Source organism: Gigantopelta aegis, chromosome 7 (genome assembly GCF_016097555.1).
Source record: "Gigantopelta aegis isolate Gae_Host chromosome 7, Gae_host_genome, whole genome shotgun sequence".
NCBI classification, from domain to species: domain Eukaryota; kingdom Metazoa; phylum Mollusca; class Gastropoda; order Neomphalida; family Peltospiridae; genus Gigantopelta; species Gigantopelta aegis.
The window spans coordinates 33853897-33878096 of NC_054705.1; positions in this window are offsets into that span (position 1 = coordinate 33853897).

Below are 24200 nucleotides of genomic sequence, written 5' to 3' on the forward strand. Positions count from 1 at the left end.
TTCCTTGACTTTTTTCTTCTTCTTCTTTACCAATTTCCCAACCACACTTCTGGTTATTTTAGTTTGGGTATTGCCCAGCCCGAGTACTCTGCTAGCCGGCCATATGTACGGCTCTCACAGTCAGAGATTACTCTATAACGAAAATACGGAATGGCTGACTGCCACACTGTAGACAAAGATTCCCGCTCTGTCAGATACAACACAAATTCTATGCTTGACCGTTGACGCTAAATACCTACGTTTGAGGCGATTATATTCAGCTAAGCCACAAACATAATTCTTGGATGTTCTATAGTTACAATATATATAAATATATATATATATATATAACAATTGTTTTGTTCCTACTAGTCTGTATAGCCAGGTATTAATCAGTTGATCTGATTGAAAGTGATGACGTCGGAAATAGCGGCTATTTCTCCGACGACGGTAACGTGGACCACTGGTGTATAATTGGATGTGTGTATAATTAACAACTAATGAATAATTGAAGAAAACCCCACAGCAACAACAATAACAAACAACAACATGCACACAAACACACTCTCTCTCTCTCTCTCTCTCTCTCTCTCTCTCTCTCTCTCTCTCTCTCTCTCTCTCTCTCTCAATGAAAATTGTAAATAAATTGTTCAAAAGGTGGGGGGGGGGGGGACTTTTATTTTTAGGAGAGGGACAGGTCTCCTTGGATCCGCCCCTGACCCTGTTCTGCAAAACACCCCACCCCACCCCTTCAGCGGTCCCTGTATGATATAAATCCCCTTGGAAACAATCATAACCAGGAAGAATGATTGTTGTGTGTCCTCTCGACCCTCGTTGCGAAGCAGCTGATTGGTAATTTGGCTGATCACTGCCAACTGCGTCTCGTTCAATTAGAGACCAGTGCGCTGTGTCCTTGGCCTGTTGATGACCTTTTAAAATGGCCGCCGCCGCCACGTCAAGCCAGCCAGTCAGTCGAAAATAGCGTGAGAGTCATTGATTATTAGCTGCCAGATCAATAACAGGTTTGACGCTGTCGGTTTTGGCCTCGTAAATGTTCTGCCGTTATCTCCATCCTGGGAGTTGGGGGTTTGGGGGGGGGGGGGGGGGGGGGGAGCAAGGGCGGATCTAAATGATTAGTTTGCTATTACGCCAGGGATTCGGTCCAGCCCCTTCCCCAACCCACCTACTTACCCCATCGAGATTATAGGTCTAATTATAGAATAGAACAGCATGAAAAATACATAGGCTATTGGTAAATGCAAAACACGAAGGTCCAATTATATCACCTACCCATCGAGGTTATAGGTCCATTTATAGAATATTGATTCCTTAATAGCAAGGAATCTTTTATAGCACCATCACACAGACAGGATAACACATATCACGACCTTTGATATACCAGTCGTGGTGTTATTGTTAATAATACAGGGGACTAATTCACAAAGTTCCCCTTAAACTCTCTTAAACAAAATCGTATCGTTCTTGCAGATATTTTGGCACTGCACAAAGTTGCGACAGATTAGTGAATTAAGGGACATACTCTAGTTTTTAAACACTACAACATAGTTTTCACTATTAGAGACGTTTATGATCACTAAAATCAAACATTACTTATTTGTTATTGTTTAGATTATCCATTTACTTAGAACCGAAGTGATTCTGGTCATCCTGGTGTTTGTAGTACCAAAAATTGCATTTTTCATATTTTTAAAAACACACGTGCGTCTGAGAAGTAGCGGTTTATTGATTCGAGTTCTAGTCTATTTTTAAGGATATTTCCTGTTTTAACGTCTCATACTCTTCTTTCACTCTATTGTAAATTTATCCAAATGAGTTACATGTTTATAAATTAACTAAACTTAGTGTGTCTTTAAGTCCCTGGTCTACAAATGCAACTCGTTGAGTGGGGTGGGGAATTATAGAGGGGTTTCCATTTTTGTAAATAAGAATTTCCTACTTTTCAGGCAAAATCATTACTATTATGTTACGTATTTGTTGAATGCCAGTAGGACCCCGTACGCCATACGTACTTTACTTTTAACACACACACACACACACACCCTCCCTTTATAATTCGTTTATCCTACACTGGTCTCGATTAACCAACTTACAAAGTCTATATTCAAGGAATATTCAGGTAAGGCTTTTGCTCTGCTATGATTATTCAAGGATGTTTAATGCACATTGCTGCATTAAATTTAAAGTTCGTTTTGTTTAACGACACCACTAGAGAATATCGTTTTATTAATCATCGGCTATTGGATGTCAAACGTTTGGTAAATCTGACATATAGTCATAGAAGAAACCCGCTATATTTGTCTCATTAACAGAAAGAGATTTCTATATGCACTTTCCCCACAGACAGGACATCACATACCACCGCAATTGATATAGCAGTTATGGGGCACTGAGTCTATCGTGCGATTTAGATCCTACCTGAATTTTGGCAGTGGTTGTGTCTTTAAGCCTGGTGTCATAAATACCGACTCCCTAGTTGCTTGTTATAGCACCAAAACCACTGACCATGGAAATGTCCGATTCCCTAGCTACTTGTTATAGCACCAAAACCACTAAACATGGAAATGTCCGATTCTCTAGCTACTTGTTATAGCACCAAATCCACTAAACATGGAAATGTCCGATTCCCTAGCTACTTGTTATAGCACCAAAACCACTAAACATGGAAATGTCATGCTGATTCCATAGCTACTTGTTATAGCACCAAAACCACCAAACATGGAAATGTCCGATTCCCTAGCTACTTTTTATAGCACCAAATCCACTAAACATGGAAATGTCATGCTGATTTCCAAGCTACTTGTTATAGCACCAAAACCACTAAACGTGGAAATGTCACACTGATTCCCTAGATACTTGTTATAGCACCAAAACCACTAAACGTGGAAATGTCACACTGATTCTCTAGATACTTGTTATAGCACCAAAACTACTAAACGTGGAAATGTCATACTGATTCCCTAGATACTTGTTATAGCACCAAAACCACTAAACGTGGAAATGTCACACTGATTCCCTAGATACTTGTTATAGCACCAAAACCACTAAACGTGGAAATGTCATACTGATTCCCTAGATACTTGTTATAGTTTGTTTGTTTGTTGTTTTTGTTTTGTTTAAGGACACCAACTGGTTATAGCACCAAAACCACTAAGCATGGAAATGTCACCTTGTTTATACAGACGCTGATATTCTAAACAAGAAAATGTCTTTAACATGTAAGTTATGTGGCGGGACATAGCCCAGTGGTAACGCGTTCGCTTGGTGCGCGGTCTGTCTAGGATCGATCCCCGTCGGTGGACCCATTGGGCCATTCCTCGTTCCAGCCAGTGTTCCACAAATGATGCAACAAAGGCCGTGATATGTACTATCCTGTCTGTGGGATGGTGCATATAAAAGATCCTTTTCTGCTAATCGTAAAGAGTAGCCCATGAAGTGGCGACAGCGGGTTTCCTCTATATATATATATATATATATATATATATATATATATATCTGTGTGGTCCTTAACGATGTCTGACGCCATATAACCGTACATAAAATGTGTTGAGTGCGTCGTTAAATAAAACATTTCCTTCCACCGAAGGTTTAAGCACGTCTATTGTTGGCACATCCTCTAGGATTCAAACCCAGTACTGGTATATAAATTTACGAACAATAAACTAGATGCTGTAAGGTAAACCCTGAGCAATCGGGGTCAGTTCATTGGTCGTTCGAGCTCGGATTATGACGTAAGAGTCCAATCTTCACGTCAGGTATTAATGTAATTCGTGGATGTATTTGACTCGTTCCTGAACTTAAGGTTAAGGATTAACGGAGGTAAAGGATTATTTATGTAACGACATCGCAACACAGTTTAAAAGTTAAACGTTTGATTTGTTTAATTACACAACTAGAGAACAATGATTAATAAATCATTGGCTACTACAGTAACTGGGTGTCAAACATTTAGTAGTAATCCTGATTTTTTAATATTTATTCAACTTATTTTTGTGCTCTTATCCAAGTAAGGTTCAAGCACGCTGTCCTGGGCACACATCTCGGCTATCTTTGCTGTCTGTCCAGGATAGTGGGTTAGTTGTTAGTTGGTTAGTGGTTAGTGAGGGAGAAGAGTGTGTAGTGGCCTTACACATACCCACTGAGCTCTTAAGAACTCGCTCTGGGTTGGAGCCGGTACCGGGCTGCGAACCCTGTACCTACCAGCCTGGTGTCCGATGGCTTAACCACTGCGCCACCGAGGCCGGTTAGTAATCCTGATGCATATAGTCTTCAGAAGAAACCCGCTACACTAACAGCAAGTGACCTTTTATAAGCACCATCCCATAGACAGGACAGTACATACCACGATCTTTGATTATGCCAGTTGTGGGGGACACTGGCTAGAATGGGAATAAAAGTAATGGGTCCGCCGACACATTTTAAAGTACAACTATATGGTGTCATATTATGATATTTCGACACATGGAGAGAGAGAGAGAGAGAGACAGAGAGAGAGAGAGAGAGAGAGACACACACACACAGACAGACAGACGGACAGACAGACAGACAGAGAGAGACAGACAGACAGACAGACAGAGTCAGTCTTCATGATTAGCATATCGGTTAAAGTACGCCACCGAGGATGATTAAGTAATATGTTGTTAGGATTATCTTTCGCTTCTCCGTCTTATATCAATAGCCCCCACGACTCGTATATCCAGCAAAGTTGCGGTATGTGATGTCCTGTCTGGGGGGGGGGGGGTGAATATAAAAGAGCCCTTGCTGTCGGAAATATGTAGCGGGTTTCTTTTGAAGTCTACATGTCACAGTTACCGTATGACTGGCATCTAATAGCATAAGCGTACGAGACAGTGCATGGTGTGGAGCAGGGAGCGGCCAACACCACCCTTAGTGCTGGAGCAAAACCTCAAATTCAGTGATAGATATTTAGGCAAAATGTGCTAACCTGAGACCTTTTTACTATGGATTTCCATCATTCTACCCTCAAAATGTGTTGTAATCCATGTAAAAATGCGCAGTGATTCATATTTTGCAACTCTATACAATATAGCAATTTGGTGGTAATGCTAATATTAATAAATGTTGCTATCCAGATTCGGGTTTTTTTCGTTTAATTCGGGCAAAAGCCACAAACTGGAGTCCGTACGTTTGTGTCTTAATTATAGTAGTAATACCCGATGATTAATTAGTTACTATGCTCTAGTTCTGTCGTCAAAACACAAACATAAAACTTTTCCATCCTTGACATTATAATAGCGATTTTTCTGTTCCCTGCAGGGGTTTTTTCTTCTTTAAAAACGCGAAGAGTCCCTTTAAAATGTAACAATGGTGTTTGTCGTCGGGCATATATTTATAACCAGTACGTTCGTTAGACATTGCAATTCGAATCACGCGTGACAGTCTGTCTCTGATAACCGTTGCTGAAGCGTACTAATCGCGCCCTCCTTGGACTACTAACCCTCAGATGAACCGCGCTACCACAGCTGCCGTTATATTGTCCGTGAGGCTCCAGAGAAGGGAGATCTCCGTACTTAGATACAGTGGTCTTGCTTTCTGTCTGCAGTAAGATTTTCTTATAATATTTTTTGCTGTATAATATATATTTTTGATGTTTGTTTGTCACTTTGTTTTGTTTAACGACACCAGTAGAGCACATTCCTATTATGGTCTCCACAAGTACTCGAATACTCGGGCACGGGACGGGTCTAGCAGGACTCGATTCCTTTCAGTGGTAAAGCGCTCGCTGTCTGAGATCGACCCCCGTCAGTGGCCCATTGGGCTATTTTGTCGTTCCAGCCAGTGCACCACGACTGGTATATCAAAGGCCGTGGTACGTACTACCCTGTCTGTGGGATGGTGCATATAAAAGATCCCTTGCTGCTAATCGAAAAGAGTAGCCTATGAAGTGGCGACAGCGGGTTTCCTCTCTCAATATCTGTGTGGTCCTTAACCATATGTCTGACGCCATATAACCGTAAATAAAATGTGTTGAGTGCGTCGTTAAATAAAACATTTCTTTCTTTCTTTCCGTTCACAGGACTCGAGTACCCGTGCAAGGAAGAGCACTCATATTTAATTTATGTTTACGTCATTTGGCCATTAGGCTAAAAGACATAGAGGGGAAAACAAAAGTGGAATGTGTGGAATGCAATACAATGGTATGATTGGGCATCCATGTTCAGCGCTGGAATTAAGATGCATAATGCTAGTGTACTTTATTCCGTAGTCTTATCATCATCTAGAGTAAGTGTCGGGTCGAAAATGTAATACAATGGTATGATTGGGCATCCATGTTCAGCGCTGGAATTAAGATGCATAATGCTAGTGTACTTTATTCCTTAGTGTTATCATCATCTAGAGTAAGTGTCGGGTCGAGAATGCAATACAATGGTATGATTGGGCATCCATGTTCAGCGCTGGAATTAAGATGAATAATGCTAGTGTACTTTATTCCTTAGTGTTATCATCATCTAGAGTAAGTGTCGGGTCGAGAATGCAATACAATGGTATGATTGGGCATCCATGTTCAGCGCTGGAATTAAGATGCATAATGCTAGTGTACTTTATTCCTTAGTCTTATCATCATCTAGAGTAAGTGTCGGGTCGAGAATGCAATACAATGGTATGATTGGGCAGCATCCATGTTCAGCGCTGGAATTAAGATGAATAATGCTGTTTTACTTTATTCCTGTTCATCGCTAGAATTAATATGAATAATGCTATTTTACTTTATTCCTTAGTCTCATTATCATCTAGAGTAACAACTCGGATCCGGGTCGAGTTTGACCTTCGAGTACTCAGTCCAATATGCTGGACTCATGGAGGTCCTAATTCCTGTAGTGGTTGTCATTTACCTTTGTTTGACCCTAGCCCGAGTACTAGGCCGTTAGAGAGTTAGACTGACATTTGGACGGTTATAAATGAGCGATTACTGGCACAGTATTCGGGCTATGTTTGATCCCAGTGATGTGGTTTTTCGCCCTGGGATGTCGTCAAATATATATATATACTAGATTTTATTCAGTTTAATATTCAGTATAATCATTTTCTGGTTGTAAGAATATTTCCTTGGCGGTAACGTTTCCCTCTGGCAATATTTTTAGATAGATAGTATTTTCTGATAAGTGTTATATTATTGTCTTCTGAAATTAAAGGTCCACGCTTATGGCACATTATTTTAATACACAGTATATTAAAAAAAAAAAACATAAACATTACAGTGTATTTGAGAAGACGATTTATGTTTGACGTAATGTAAAGGCATACTATTACCGTACTTTTTAATGGTAGAAATCGGTATTTATAAAGTTTGTTTTGTTTTAACGACACCCCTAGAGCACATTCATTGATAAATCAATCATCCGCTATTGGATGTCAAATATGTAGACACAAATTCATCTACTGAAATTAACACTGCATATACCGATTTCTGACGTAAACGTGACAAGCTAACTAAGCATGTGCAAGTGCCGTAGGTACATTTTAATTGGAAAAAGACGTTTTAATTTGTTAAACCAAGATGCAGGAAGTAGCATATATAAGAAATACAATATTACTCGTTAGATATTATTTCATTTATCTTACAACTCGTCGTTTAAAAACGTATCCAACTCACTTTCTCGCTCCGACTATACACATGTAGTATTCTTTAGTCATAATTATTATAATGAAAAAAACACTATATTGAGAGAGAAAAACTAATTCTTCATTCCAGTCTCTCTCTCTCTCTCTCTCTCTCTCTCTCTCTCTCTCTCTCTCTCTCTCTCTCTCTCTCTCTCTCTCTCCACTTCCCCTTTTATCTTTCCTACTTCCCCTTTTCTCTTTCTTCATTTTCCATTCTCCTTCCTTCTCCGCCCCTTCTCACTACCCCTTTCATCACCGCCCCTTCTCACTACCCCTGCCCTCTCCACTTCCCACTTCCCCTTTTCTCTTTCCCACTTCCCCTTTTCTATCTCTTCATTTCCCATCCTCCTTCCTTCTCCGCCCTTCTCGCTACCCCTTTCCTCACCGCCCCTTCTCGCTACCCCATCCGTCACCGCCCCTTCTCACTACCCCATCCGTCACCGCCCCTTCTCACTACCCCATCCCTCACCGCCCCTTCCCTCTCCACTTCCCACTTCTTCCCTCACAGTTAAGTGCGTCAGAATAATACATGTAGTAGTAGATGCACATTGAAAACTCTGTTTTGCTAACGCCAGTTCACCCTTCTTGAGCCTCATGTAGTGGTCAGTTTGCCAGAAAAATATGCAGTGACATGCCTTTGATATATGCATGAAAAGGAATTCCAAGCAGTGCAGGCTGCTATGGGCATAGCGGGACCAGATATCAAATAACTGAGGCTCTCGTGGGATGACCCGTTAACTCCAAAGGAATAAATTTCTGTATAACGTCAATCTAGCGCCAAGGTCGAACTTAGCAGAGACGGTGGGGTGGAGTTAAAAGTCTTGTTTATTTGTTTAACGATACCACTAGAGCACATTTATTTATTTATTAATCGTCAGTTATTGGATGTGAGACATTTGATAATTGTGGCCCGTGGTTTTTAGAGGAAACCTGCTACATTTTTCTGTTAGCAGTAAAGGATCTTTTATATGCACTTTTCCACAGTCAGGACAGCACATACCACAGCCGTTGATATACCAGCTCTGGGGCACAGCGACAAAATCACCTCATATCAGGCGAGTGCCTTACTGAGCTAGATCCCGCTCCCTTTGTATTAACTTGTTCGTATTTTAGGGGTGGGGGAACTCACCACCCCAATCGTTAGGTATGGCCATGACCATATAGAATTGTCAGAGACTATATAAATTATGTTTATTAATGCTAGGCCCTTTAAATATACAGTGGTTGTACTAACTTAAGTAAGTTTAAAAACTAGGGTATGTCCCTTTAATGTTAATAGTGAATACAAAACTGAAATTACAAATATCAAATTAAGTAGGTATACTATTCTGTCTGACTATTTCAGCCTTAATTATAAACACTAAGGCATACTTTTCACCTAGACTCTAGTTTCAACCCGTAAAAGTGGACACTAAGTGGTTAATTTACAAACCTGTAACAAATTTGGATACAACAGAATGTAACAAGAATCTGTGACGTTGAAATGACTTTTAAAATAAACTAAAACGCGACGCTATAGCAGTTACTTCTCGGACGCACGTAGGTTTTTAAAAATATAAAAAAAAGTATTTTGTGGTATTAGAAACACCAGGATGACCAGAATCACTTTGGTTGTACGGAAATAGATAATCTAAACAATAAAATATAAGTAATTTCAGACATCGTACACGGCTCTAATAGTGAAAAAAAAAAATATGCCTTAGTATTTAAACACTAGGGTATGCCCCTTTAATGTTAATTAACTAGACGTGTTTATGTATGTGCATTGTAATTTATTTTTTTACATTTACCATAGTTTGACACCCAATAGCCGATGTATTTTTCGTGCTGGGGTGTCGTTAAACATTCATTCATTCGTGTAATTTATTTTTGTGTGGAACACGCTGTGAAATTATCGGCAATCCAATAAACATATTTAGATTCGTATTCGTATATAAAAGTAATTAATATAAATACAAATACAATACATTAAAGGGATAGTCCTGAGTTTACAACCATTGTAAAATGTTTCCGAGCAATAGAGCCTTTTTGATGACGTAACATACAAATTAAATACCTTTTCTTATTTAAAATATCGGTGTCTGTATTTACAAGGTGTTTGTTGTTGTCCTAATGCTTGTAGTAGCCCAAACCAGAAAATATATATCACGAATTAAAGTAAAACCACATTCGATATACAGACACTGGCATTCTAAACAAGAACATGTATTTAGTATGAACTAGTAGTCTCCAACAAAGCTCTGTTACCGCAACATCTTACAATGGCTGCAAACTCAGGACAGTCCCTTTAATAAATCACGTTCTGTTCATGTAATAAAATAAAACAAGATTAACTACCTTCGAGAAAACACACATTTTTTTATTAAAACATATTAAATTCAGTCAATAAAACAAAGTTTCATACAATATTAACAACATTCAGTTTCGTACTTAAACAGGCCCGTAGGACGGATTTTCAAAGTGTGCGTAAAGCCCCAAAGCCCCAAAGCCCCATAAGGAAAATTTAAAAATATTAACCCCCTTCATAGCGATTCTGGCGTGTTTTCCGCTTATTACCTGACACCTTTAAAGTCCGGAAATAAAAACTGGCGAAAAAGGGGGGGGGGGGGGGCAGCCCCCCCCCCCCAGCCCCCACCCCGGCTCTTACGGGCCTGTTAAATATGTTGTTGTTTGGATTTTGTTGTGGGCTTTTTTGTTGTTGGTTTATTGTTGTTTTTTCTTATTCGTTTTGAATCGTTTTGTTTTGTCGATGATAAATAGAAATAGGTCGTCTTCGTGCGTTATTTACCTGCAGTAACCATGGAAATGGTTTTCAGCGAGATACGTTTTGTTTTGTTTCTCGTTTCGTTTCGGGGTGGGAGTTTTTCGGTTTAAATGTTTATGGTTTTGTTGTGTTAGTTGGGTTGGGGGGGGTTTTGTAGTTCTTGTGGGGGGGGGGGGGTTGGGTGGTGGGGAGCATTGTGGGATATTAGGGCGTGGTGGTGGTAAAATTTAGTTCTTATGTTTTTGTTTCTTTAAAGCTATGACTATATTTTATCTATTGTAAAACTAAATTCCGTTTTTCTATTGATGTATAAATATTAACATCATTTTCTTTTGTTTTAAGCCAAGAAGATAAACCTGTCACAGATCCGACAGAAAACAAGGTGTCGTCTGCTTGAGTTGAATCCACTGCTCTGCCGACGAACGAAAATCGACCATCATGCATTTCGGTGATGAGGCATAAACTGAAGAAACCAACATTCTCAACTTACCCGCAGATAGATCTGCCGTCTGGTATCCTCTCTGGAGAATATAATCGATGATAAATAGAAATAGGTAGTCTTCGTGCGTTATTTACCTGCAGTAACCATGGAAATGGTTTTCAGCGAGATTGCGGAGAGCCATGCCAATTATCCCCATATCGTGTTCGTGGTTCACATCTATTATCCATGAACATGATGAAAGGATTGGAAGAATAGCATGTGACATACTGACGTAATATTGAAGAAAGCATGATGTCATCATTGAAGCAATACTGAGAATATGACATCATCATCATGGCATAATGATGTTAAATACCAACATCATGACGTCATAATTAAAAAACATTGAAAACCCACCAACTTAGTGAAACTGCCATTATATAAATTGTCACAGATGAGACTGAAAAGATCACTATGCTGTTTCAAAGACCTGTTCTATTAACTCCTTTATTTTTCTAGTAAGTCTGAAAAACAAAACCAGCAACATTTTCAAAATCATATCTCTGCACAGGACAAAGTGAAAGGGAAGTTTGGTAGTGTCGTGATTGGTCCAGTGGGTCACTGACGGGTGTTCTGCCCATAGGATGACCTACATACCAATAGCTTCCAATGACTGTCTTGAAAATTAAGAAGAGAGTTTTTGTTTGATGTTTCCGAATAGAAAAACACACTATACATGAAGACCGAAGTAATACGAGTATGATCAACTACTTAAATGAAATCATGCACTAATGTACAATACGTCAGACATTTTGACCAAGAACATTCTTTTTTCGAAAAAGAAAAGAAAAAAAACACACAGAAAGTGACGTCATTTCATGACGATCAACATAAAACGTCATCTACGTCAGCTCATGCTTGAGACGACCTCTTTTTTTGTGTGGTAAAGATCGCTGTTTCAGACCAGTTATCTGCCCCTGCCAGGTCCAGCCATGGTTGCTCAACGTTCTGCCAAAGTCTGTAGCGCCCTCTGTCAACAAACTGGGGTATCAGATGAAGACCCGTATTATTTACGCCACCATTGCGTAGTCTGAAGATGAACAAGTGATGCAACTTGTTTAAAAAGGTAAGAATTTAGTTTATGATTTATTAATAAAAATCAGGTGCGTGTGCAGGAATTTTAGCTGAAAAGTTAGTTAAAGTTTGTTTTGTTTAACGACACCACTAGAGCACACTGATTTATTAATCATCGGCTATTGGATGTCAAAACATTTGGTAATTTTGACATGTAGTCTGTCAATAATTTTGGCTGTTTTGGGGGGTATAACCTTTACATCTCGACTGAATGTAAAAGTTGTAGCGAGACTAACGGATCGAGATTAACGGCGAGAGTTACAGTAACGGCCAAATAACCTTTGAATGATGCCCCGGACCCCCAAGGTTAAATAGCCTAAAATAAGAGGATGGTAGTGCAAAAAGAATCAGAGCACAATATTAGACAAAAGGTCTCTTCCGAACTAAAAGAACAGAGCACGCTAGATACGACTCAAGGCCCCTGCTTATAAAACTGAGTCCAGACTCAATCTCAAATGACGTCACACGCATACAATTTGTATGGCGTTGTCACGACATTAGAGTCTCAGACTCTTTTAGAGTCTCGAGTCTAGACTCTAAAAGGTTTTTTTTTATGTACCAGGCCTGAAGACGGAACTGATTTGTTTTTCAGGGCTCAAAATTAACAAGACATTTATATTTTGTTGTTGTTGTTGTTGTTATTATTGAATTGTGTTGTTGTTGTTGTTGTTTTTTTATTGTTGTTCGGAACCGTGTAAGCATAGTACACGCACATGGTATGGACATATCAAAAAGAAGGGTTATTTAAAATACCCCTCCACAAAAACTGAAGTACTAGTATAGTATATGAAATACAGAGCCGTAGCTGGGGGGGGGGGGGGGGGGGGGGGCAACTCCCCTCCCAGAAAAAAATCCGGAAAAAATTTATAGAAACTTTAAAACAAATTCTCTTCTTAACCGTTTAAGGAGTTTTAGACTTATAACTACTCAGCCCCCCCCCCCCCCCCCCCAACAAAAACAAATCCTAGCTACGGCCCTGAAATATCAAAATAAATAAAATGTTGACAGCCCGGCACCATGGTCACGAACAGAGCACACGAACGCCGGACATTCTTTTTCTTTACAAAAGAAGTTTGTTTTGTTTAACGACACCACTGGAGCACGTTGATTAATTAATCATCGGCTATTGGATGTCAAACATTTGTTAATTCTGACACGTAGTCAACAGAGGAAACCCGCTACATTTTTTTATAATGCAGCAAGGGATCTTTTATATGCACTTCCCACAGACATGATAGCACATACCACGGCCTTTAATATACCAGTCGTGTTGCACTGGCTGACGGGGATCGATCTCAAACCGACCGCGCATCAAGCGAGCGCTTTGCCACTGGGCTACGTCCCGCCCCCCATCTTTACAAAAAGACAACTCCTTGCTGTGTATTATGTTGGTTGCATATAGTAATACGTCGTCTTAATGCTGGTTTAGTTCTTAGATTTGTATTGTAGGGACAGTGGCGGATCCAGAATATCTATTTAGGGGGGTCCCCCAATGACGTGTGGCCGAAAGCCACACACGTTCCCGGAGGGATTCCTTTGATTCTCCCACGTCATAAAAAAAAAATGAAAAAAATATATAAAAATATAATTATCGGAAAATTTAGGTTAGGGACTGGGGCCCCGCTTTGGTCCGCTACTGGCAGGGATGTTCATGAATTATGTGTAATAAGCCCCCCCCCCCCCCCTCAAAAAACCCAAACAAACAAACAAAAAAACCCCAAACAAACAAACAAAAAACCCCACCATAAAACCGGATTGGTATCAAGTTAATTGTGTCTTTAGTTTATGGAACCTCAGTCAGTGTAGATCATTTATACTTCTATAATATTTGTCAGCCGTATTAAAGGGAAATAACTCTGCTATTCCTCTATTTTGACCATCATGGTATGTAACTCTGTCAGGCTTATTTTCTTTTCTATCTCACCCACCTCTCTTCTTCCTTTATTCTTTATATAACCGCCCAACAGCCCCCCCCCCCCTCTCTCTCTCTCTCTCTCTCTCTCTCTCTCTCTCTCTCTCTCTCTCTCTCTCTCTCTCTCTCAATATTAAAAATTATACTAATGTATTTTTATCTGGAAATGGTAACGATAGTGATTGTGTTTTTTTTTTTAATGTTGTATGTATCTTTATTTATGTCATCTTTTAAGTGTTGCATGTAGATCTTCACTGATGCCGAGGGCGTAACCAGGTAATATCTGTACTGGTTGCTAGTCACGAAATTAAACTTCTGTACCCACTTATATCTCGTTACAGATCTGCATCACTGTTAAAAAATCTTGATTTAGAAAAGAGATATATATTTTCTTTTTACAAAATAAGTTTTTAAAATGTGTTTTTCCCACGAAGCAAGACGTTTCCACCAGTTTGCAACATTGAACGCAAACCATTGGGAACTTCTCAATCGTTCGCTTCTATATTTTCAATATTCTCTTCTGTATCTACGTCACAAAGTACTAAAACAAAAAGTATATCCTGTGATCTTCGTATTAAAGGGACATACTCTAGTTTTTAAACACTAACGCATATTTTTGATTATTATAACCGTTTTTCATAACTTAAATCATACTTTACTTAGATTTTATTGTTTAGATTATCAATTCCGTAGTGTTATTGGTTATCCTGGTGTTTTTAATATCACAAAATGCATTTCTCATATTTTTAAAAACGCACGTGCGTCTGAGAAGTAATAGTTATGGAGTCGAGTTTTAGTCCATTTTTAGAGGGTATTTCACCATTTCAAAGTCACAGACTCATGTTTCACTCTATTGTAACTTTATCCAAATGTGTTACAGGTTTGTAGATTAACTAAACTTAGTGCTAATTTTCACGGGTTGAAACTAGGGTATTTCGTATTAAACATATGAAACAATAACGTCAAATAATTTAAATGTCCAGAACTCACCAAAATATCACGCAGCTATATGTATGTATTTTATATATTCCAGTAAACTGAAAGGTCGTGTGTGTAGATTCTATTCTGTTGTTAATATTTTTAGGGGGGCAGGGGGGAGTGGGAGTGTATTTTTATTTTTAGTATTGTTGGATTTTTTAAGGGGTTGAAGATTTTTTGGGACGTTGGGTGATTAATATTTTTATATATACGTCATATATATATATAATAAACAATATATATTATATATATATATATACAAAATATTATATAAATCACCATCACCAACAGTTCAGTAGTTTAATAACATTTACAACATTTTTACCTTTTTTCAAATTAACAATAAGATATTTATGAGCCAATACGAAGGTGCGAACCCACTATCTACAAACCGTAAGGTTTGAGTTTTTAAAACCACTATACTACCGAGGCCGACAATATAACCGAAATATACACTCGGCCATATTATATTTATCAGTCGCCAATATCACATGATCATAATCCTGCAAGTTTATTGGTCGATAAAACCAATGTGTCAATAACCGTCCAAGGTGACCATAGCGACCGCGGTAATAACAATCGGTTGGAATGCAAAGTACCTCTAATCACTTGAATCGGTATTTATCCGTGTGTCGTGAATCGCCTCCTAGCTGTGTGCAGAAGGTATGTCTGAGCAGACGACATGGTCAGGTTTTCCCGCCAAATTACACGAGTGCATTAGAAAGAACAAAAATTAATAATAATAATAAAATCGAGTGGAAAAAAATCGTCAGTTGATGATGAGATCAAAATGAGCAGACGACATGGTCAGGTTTTCCCGCCAAATTACACGGGCGTGTTTAAAAAAATAAATAATAATAATAAAATCGAGTGGAAAACAATCGTCTGCTGATGAAATCAAAAGCCAGTAAGGAAGAAATATTTGCTTTTTATATACTGGAAAAGGAAATATTGATTCTTCATCAAGCTGGTTTATTAAACCTTTGTGTCTATCTGGGTGTCTCTCTTGTCTCTCACTCTCCACCCTGTTGTTCACCCGTAGTGTTTCCCATGGTTTCAAAAACCAGTTTTCCACCAGCCAAAACGTCCTCCTAGCTTGACGCCAGCCTACCCATTGTGCGGCGCATTCAGCCAACGGGGTATATGGAAATTCGAGCAAACAAAAAATAGAGGGATTGTTCAAATAACCCCGTCATTGTCCTTCGTGAAAGGAAGCCAGCGCACCCGAGTATAAAGTGTCTTCAAAACCTGTCTTCTGGTAATTGTATCGAAGCGTATTTTTAGCCCCAGCCTATTCATCGTAGCATGAAGGTCGGGCAAAATTGGCAAGTCATGAGCTATTATAAAAATAAAACACAGTTGCCCGTACACGACAAACTTTTAGTTGGACAAAAATACACCTTATTGTGGAGGAATGCCCACTGGCCAGGTGTTATCGGAAATATGTTTGACGTCTTAGTGCAAAACTCGTCGTCGTCGTTTGCTAGTCTTTGCGGTGTTTGATGACTTCTGCTTCTTATCAGCTCGGATAGTCAATACTGGGATAATAATTGTTCCCACAACTGGCCGCGCATGCGCCGTCGAGAGGCTCTTAATCCATTTCTTTTCAAGTTCAATGAATTTGAAACTCTTTATTCTTCGTTCTTCTTGTGGGTCGTATAAAGCCGGACTGGTCTAACCAGTCGTACGTGTAAGTCTCCGCTATATGAAAGACGGGCCCGCCAGCAAGACCTGCTTACCTGTGTGTGATGATTCTCCATCGGCAGTCGTTCGTTGAGCTTATCGTCTGTCACTTTTCAAAACTGCGAAGCAGACGACAACTGGATCGATTGCAACTTGAGGTGTGGAGGATTTGATTTCTTTCTCCTTTTTTATTTTGTCTCTGGTGTTTTTTCCTGTCCACTGGCAGTACTAAAAACTTCTGTGATTTGCTGATTTCGATTTGATGTCACCACCTCCAGGACCTCGACATTTGAACTCTTAACTAACTTGAGGCATTTTATTTTTCTTCTATACATCAGATTTGTGATTCGTGATTTGTGACAGAATATGTAATTGTTTTGCTCACGCCGCCGATAAGGTCATCTCTTTACCAGTGGCTGTTGGCAATTTTTGAATAAGGGAATGCCTCTGGCTTGACATTTTATCAGTAGGATCGATCTTCAATTGGGACTCGCAGATTTATGAACAAACATGTCCCCAAAGACGTTTTAATGTTCAAAGTGGAATCTCTTTTTAATGAGGAACTGTGATTGTGTACCCCTCCCGCCGGACCTAACGGGGGAGAGGGGTTGGATAGAGAGACATTGAAATCACCTGTGACCCCCGATCCAAGCTAGGGAAGAGACAGAATCACCCTTTTCGCCGAGACGTACCCCCACCTTCAACCAAGGGTGGAGATAGACATTCAAGCCAAGCCAAGCTTTAAGCCTACACTGTGACCACGATCCAAGTTAGGGAGGAGAGAGAATCGCCCCTTTCACCGGGACGTACCCCCACCTTCAAGCAAGGGCGGAGAGAGACATCCACCTGCACACTCTGACCCAGATACAAGTTAGGGAGGACAGAGAGTCGCCCCTTTCACCTATACACTGTGACCCCGATCCAAGCTAGGAAGGAGAGCGAATCACCCCTTTCACCGGGACGTATCCCCACCTTCAGAAAAGGGTAGAGAGAGACCCACACCCGTCCACTGTGGATGGTTGTGCGTCTAGTCCATGTTGACGCATGTTTCATGACTAGATCCACACTCATCCACAACGGCGGGAAAATCGTCATGTCCGTCTGCTCACATTCATTTGCGTCTACAACTAACTTTTTTATAGATCTTTATAAACCGAGGATTTGTTTAGCGTGTTTTACAGGGTAAGCGTTATATATTTGAAATATTATTGTGTCTAATTGGTTTGTCTAATTATTAGTTTATTAAGAAATAATAATCATATATGTATAATTAGTATTAATATTATTTAAATTTTAATCATTCAGAAATAGTAAAGACATGTATAATTAGTATTAATACTGTTTAAATTTTCAAATTTTAATGCTATAGTTTAATAACTGTGTAAAATTATAATTTTTCAGATCCAATTCTATTAACTATAAAACTTTAGGAAGCGATATTTTTGTTATATATGAATATCATACCAGTTAACCAGTCATAGTTGTTAAAGTGAAGAAAAATAAATATCAGTTAAAACATATGTAATACTGTTAGCTTTAAACTAAATATTAAATATACCAGAAGAAAATAATTTATTATTCGATCAATTACACGATTCCAGGTAAGGGTCTTAGGTGTTGTAAACTGAAATTATCACTGAGGTGGTGGGGGTTACAATGGCAGAAACACAGAGAGAGAGAGAGAGAGAGAGAGAGAGAGAGAGAGAGAGAGAGAGAGAGAGAGAGAGAGAGAGAGAGAGAGAGAGAGAGAGAGAGAGAGAGAGAGATTTGCTGACTTTGTAATAAATTATTTTAATGACTTAAAATTCGTTTTAAATTGAAACAACAGAACTGTCATTACATTTCATATCGTACCCATATTTAAAACAGAATGAATGAATGAATGTTCAACGACACCCCAGCACAAAAAATACATCGGCTATTGGGTGTCAAACTATGGTAATGCAAACAAATAAAGTGATGATCAACATCAATATAAAAATTCAAGATTTAAATAAAAACACAGTGTAAAGAACTGTGCAAAAATACAAATATCACAGATAGATACTGACTTTTACTCACAATTTTAATTGTATCACGAAGAAAACAAGGGGAGTTTGTGCTGTATTGGCCATTCTCAAAGAGAATGTTACACCCCTGCACCACGGTGAGGTTACAGCACGCGCAGGGGTATTTAAAACAGAGTCCAATCCTAAGCAGGCTGTTTTGGACAGTTCCTGCACTTATTTTCTCTATTAAACTGACAAATAAGAGAATTTTTTAATGTAAAAAATAACTAAATAATAATACAAAATATGTTTTCTTTTAAAATAATTATGGGGGTGGTAGTGTCAGTAAATCCCTCACGTCACCCCCACCCCCACCCAACCCCCACACTGTTTCCCAGTTTGATAAATTCCGGAAGAGACATAAAAGATGATATATAATACGAAGCTAGGTGCGTAGACTGTTTTCTTGGAGTTTTAGAAACGCTTGGTATGTTGTCTGTCAAGATAACGGAGAGAACTGAATATTACTCAAATCAGTCAATAGGTCGCCGGTTTAATAGGGGGAAATAGGGCACGAACTGTCCCGAAGAGTCTGGTGGGGATTGGACTCTGTTTTACACATGGGTACGATTTGGAGTATAATAACAGTTCTATTGTTTCAATTTAAAACGAATTTCAACTCATTAAAATAATTTTAAAAAATTTACAAAGCATATTTACTCTCTTTCTCTCTCTCTCTCTCTCTCTCTCTCTCTCTCTCTCTCTCTCTCTCTCTCTCTCTGTGTGTGTGTATGTTTATCTTTTTTTTCACCCTTTATCTATATGCGTCTTCACCCCCACCCCTCTAAGTGTGTGTGTGTGTGTGTGTGTGTGTGGCTGTGGTTTTTTATCACCCTTTTTTTGTTTCTTTCACCCTCTATCTATATGCGTCCCACCCCACCCCAAGGGTATCCTTTTAGGGTTTTTTTGCGTTGAGGGTAGGGTACAACTGCCATCTTTAGTTAGTTGTGGACTTGGATTTAAATATTACTTTTACCTTTTAATGTAAAATAATATTAGTTTCCTGTGAATTATCTCTAGATATATTCTTATTTCGGAATTTCCCATTGCCACGTAACAGTTCCGTTAAAGTTGTTTTCTATTAAGAAGGCTAACTACTAGAACCTAAATTAAAGAATATTATTTTGTCGAATTCTTTTCTTCTTTTTTTCTGTCTTAGTCTTTTAAAGCTACAGTTCTTTATTTTGTGTGTTTCATTAATTTTGTTTTCTGTTTTTTAATTTCGTTGCCGCAAATGTTGGAATTGTGGGTTTTTCTAAATTTATTTCAAAATGATTAAGCGAGAAGTGAATAAGGACTGTCTTTTTTTATTATCAGTTAAACCTCCCTCTGTAGACATTGCCGTGTACACGCACTTTCTAAACGCTTCGAGTACTCAAGATACTTGTCTAACAACGTCTATAAAATCTAAATTTTATTATCTGGGCCTTCATGGGGAGTACATAATACTACGACCGCGTGCGTTCGTTTCACATTTTTGTATTGCCAGTAGATTTGCATATGATATGCAAATTTGACTCTCTTCTAATAGTCATATATTAAAATGTGCTGGGGTATCGTTGAATATAATTTTATTTTTAAATCCATTGATTTTTGGACTTAAGTGATGATAAATTGTTTATTATACTTAGTGGTATGTATTTAATGATAAATTAAATGAAAGGAATGTTTATAGTTTAACGACTGTAGAAGATTTGTTAAGAGCCGTGTCTGGCATAAAATAACTATGAAATAAGAAAAGAAAATTATAATAATAAAAATATAATAAAATTTGAATAAAATCGGCTCATTAATCTGGGATTTTTCTCAGACAAAAATAGCACTATTAAACTAAAAGTGCCGTTTTCATAGATTTCATTCACCCCACACACACCACCCTCCTTATCATACGGCCTTATAATTAAAAGTAAATATACGGTAATGGAAATACAATTTATTGTATTGAATCCTGTTAGATTTAGTCTTTAGAAATCATATGACTCCAAATACTTGTAACTAAACGCGTCTTGTAAGAGTGCTAATACTATACTCAAGTGCGATGTGTTGAAATAAGAAAATATATTTTGACATAATATATAGATACTTCGTTTAAAAGGCCAATAGTTTTATTTTAAAGCTAAATATTTAAATATTATCTGTTATATTATCCCTGTCCGACTCTCTCTCTCTCTCTCTCTCTCTCTCTCTCTCTCTCTCTCTCTCTCTATTCTCTCCTCTCATCTTCCAGTCTCTGTGCTGTCTATCTGGCCCTCTCTCCTCTCTCTCTCTCTCTCTCTCTTCTCTCTCCTCTCCTCTTCTCTTCTCTCATAGTTGTCAGGTCTCTGTCTGTCTATCATTACTCGTCCCTCTCTCTCTCTCTCTCTCTCTCTCTCTCTCTCTCTCTCTCTCTCTCTCTCTCTCTCTCTCTCTCTCTCGCTCTCGCATTACCTCTCTCATTGTCAATCTTTGTCTGTCTGTGTGTCTCTCTCTCTCTTCCACTCTCTCTCTCTCTCTCTCTCTCTCTCCTCTCTCTCTCTCGCATCTATTGTCAGTCTCTTGTCTGTCTATCTGCCCCTCTCTCTCTCTCTCCCTCTCTCTCTCTCGCTCTAGCTCCTCTCTTCTCTTTCCCCTTTATCTCTCCCCCCTCACAGTCTATGTCTGTCGCAGTACCCTTCTCTCATTGCACGTCAATCTTTCTCTCTCTCTCCCTCCGATCTCTCTCTCTTCTCTTTCCTCTCTTCTTTCTCCCTCTCTCATGCTGTCAATCTCTGTCTGTCTGTGTGTCTCTCTCTCTCTCTCTCCTCTCTCTCTTCATCCTCTTGTCTTTTTCTTTCTGTCTATATGTCCTCTCTCTCTCTCTCCTCTCTCATCCCTCTCTCTCTCTCTCCTCATTCTCATCCTCTCTCATGTCAATTTTTGTCCACTGTCTGTGTCTCCCTCTCTCTCTCTCTCTCTCTCTCTCTGCCCCCCCCCTCCCTCCCTCTCGCTCTCGCATTACTCTCCAGTTCAGTCCTGTTTCTGTCTGTCGTCTGTCTTCTGTCCCTCTCTCTCTCTCTCTTCTCTCCTCTCTCTCTCTCTCTCTCTCTCTCTCTAAAAATAACTGAATCCAACCTACTTCTTTAGGCCTCCAAATTTGATGGACATAATATAAAATTTCACATTCTGCCAGCGTGTTCACAGTTGGTCAATAGTATTTAGTTTGAGCTCTTCGGTCGCCTGCGTTCTTTGTGGTTTCTTTTCCGCCACCCGAACCCGCTCTTTACCTGCTGCTATTAAAAGTCTCGACGCCTACACCGATTTTTAAAAGCCCCCAGCCTGTGCTTGACACGTCGCCCCCCTTCGGCGTGGTTTCACATGCATTCGCTTGGTAGCACATGAATAAAAAAACACAGGCTATTTTCATACTTCCCTGTTGAAGTCGTTACAGACGGGTAGGCAACTTTTGAAGACACAGCGGGTGCAATCATTTACTAGACCCGTAAAAGCATTTAATGTTTGTCGGGACAATCTCCTACATTCACCTCTTACGAATGTTGCTAGCATATATTAAAAAAAAAAATGTGGTGGTGTTTTTGGTTTTCTTTTATTATCTTCTTTTTTTTTTTTTCATGCTTTCACTGGTTAAATTATTATAATTTTCTGTGGATCCCATACCAGTTTGTATGGGTGTAATGTTTTTCCACGTCTGCTAATTCGTTTCAACCATGACTGGTCGTTTATTAATATTTTTATTATTATTTAAAGACACTACCCAGTTTTTTTTTTTAAATGCCAAAGTTAAAGTTTGTTTTTGTTAACGACACCACTGGAGATATGACTAAGTTTGTGTTTGTTTAACGACACCACTGGAGTATTTTGATTTCCATCGGGTTGTATGTGAAATTACGCTCCACCCAGAGCGAGTTTCTGACTGATGGTAGGGAGGGCGGGACGTAACCTTTTAGAGCCACTCGATTCGCTGTCGGTTCTGGGATCGACCCGTCGGTTTTCCCCACCTATTCTCTTCCCCAGCCAGCACCACGGACTGGTTATCAATGCCACCCCCCCCCCCCCTACCTACTTTTGGGCACCCTATAAAACCTCATTTCTGCCTCTGAAAAGTAGAAAAAAGCTCTTGTTGTATTTAACGACCCCACCTCCCCCATGATTTTTACTCTTTCTCGGCTATCCTGGACGTCAAACCTCCTTCGGTTTTTTAGAGGAAACCCGCTTCGCCACATAGGCTATTTCTTTCGTCCATTCAATTTCTTTTATTTCCCACAGGCAGATTGCACCCATCGACTTTTTGATCCTTTATGGATGGGCGGTGCATTGGTTTACCCTTTTAGCCCTGAGCACTAACTTGGGTTTTCTTCTCCTTCCCATTAAAAATCCATGCCTGGGATTATTTCGAAACCCTTTACTCCCAGCCCTCTGCCGATGGCCTTCATCTTTTAAAATTTTTTTAGCCCATGATTAAGTGGCGATCAGCGGGTTTTTCTCTCTCAATATCTTGTGTGGTCCTTCTCCATCATGTCCGACGTCATACTTTCCCCGTAAATAAAACCTGTGTGTTTTTGCGTCCGTTAAATAAAATATTTCCTTCCTTCTTTCCCTGTTGCATGTGTAAAGCCACTACAGTTGACTTCTCTCACTAACCTTTTAACTTTTTTTCTTTTTCTTGTGGGGGTGGTACTGGCCAATTCATGAAGAGGGAAACTCAATTTTATTTTCTTAAGCCAGAAAAAAGAGGCACTTGAGTATATTTAACGGGCGGGTCCCTTTGGATCCGCCACTGCAATTATAACACCTTATATATATATATATATATATATATATATATTAACGACTAAATTATATATCGGCAACAGGTACGTTTTTTTGGTTTGGAATGTCTGTGGCAATATGTTTCTTACACACTAATATATTTTAACATATGAACGAAGTTAGTATTAATCAATGTGCCTTAGTGGTGTCGTTAAACAAAACAAACTTTTAAGTTATAAGTTTGGACTAAACAAAAGTGAATATGGTTGACTTAAGTGATTAAATAAATAAATTAATTAATTAATAATAATAATAATAATAATAATAATCCACCGCAGAATGCAGCTATAACTTGGTACCAAATACTTGTGTATTGTCGTATGTTATATAAATATTATAGTAAAGGACAAAACAAACTGGTGGTGCAAAATAACAATAACATGTATTTTACTCTGTGATGTGAAATCAACAGGAAAAATCCGCTGAAATTGCGAGTTTGTGATTTCAAGCTAACCGAAATTTAATATATAATTAATATCATATGATGATTTGTACTGAAATTTAATATATAATTAATATCACATAATAATTTGTACTGAAATTTAATATATAATTAATATCATATGATAATTTGTACTGAATTTTAATATATATTTAATATATGATAATTTGTACTGCGGAGATTGTGTACAACGTATTTGTATTTATTTGCGGTTTTGTTGTCGTTGAGTATATTTTACTTGCTAAATGGAGTTATCTAATAACAAAATGCATTCGCCAGACGAGTGTTTCAAGGGACAGGTGTAACAAGTAATATTCCAATTGTCACATTTATACATCGTCAGTTTGAGATCATAGTAAAATCAATGTTCATACAATAAATAATACTATTACATAATCAGTGAAGCATAAAAC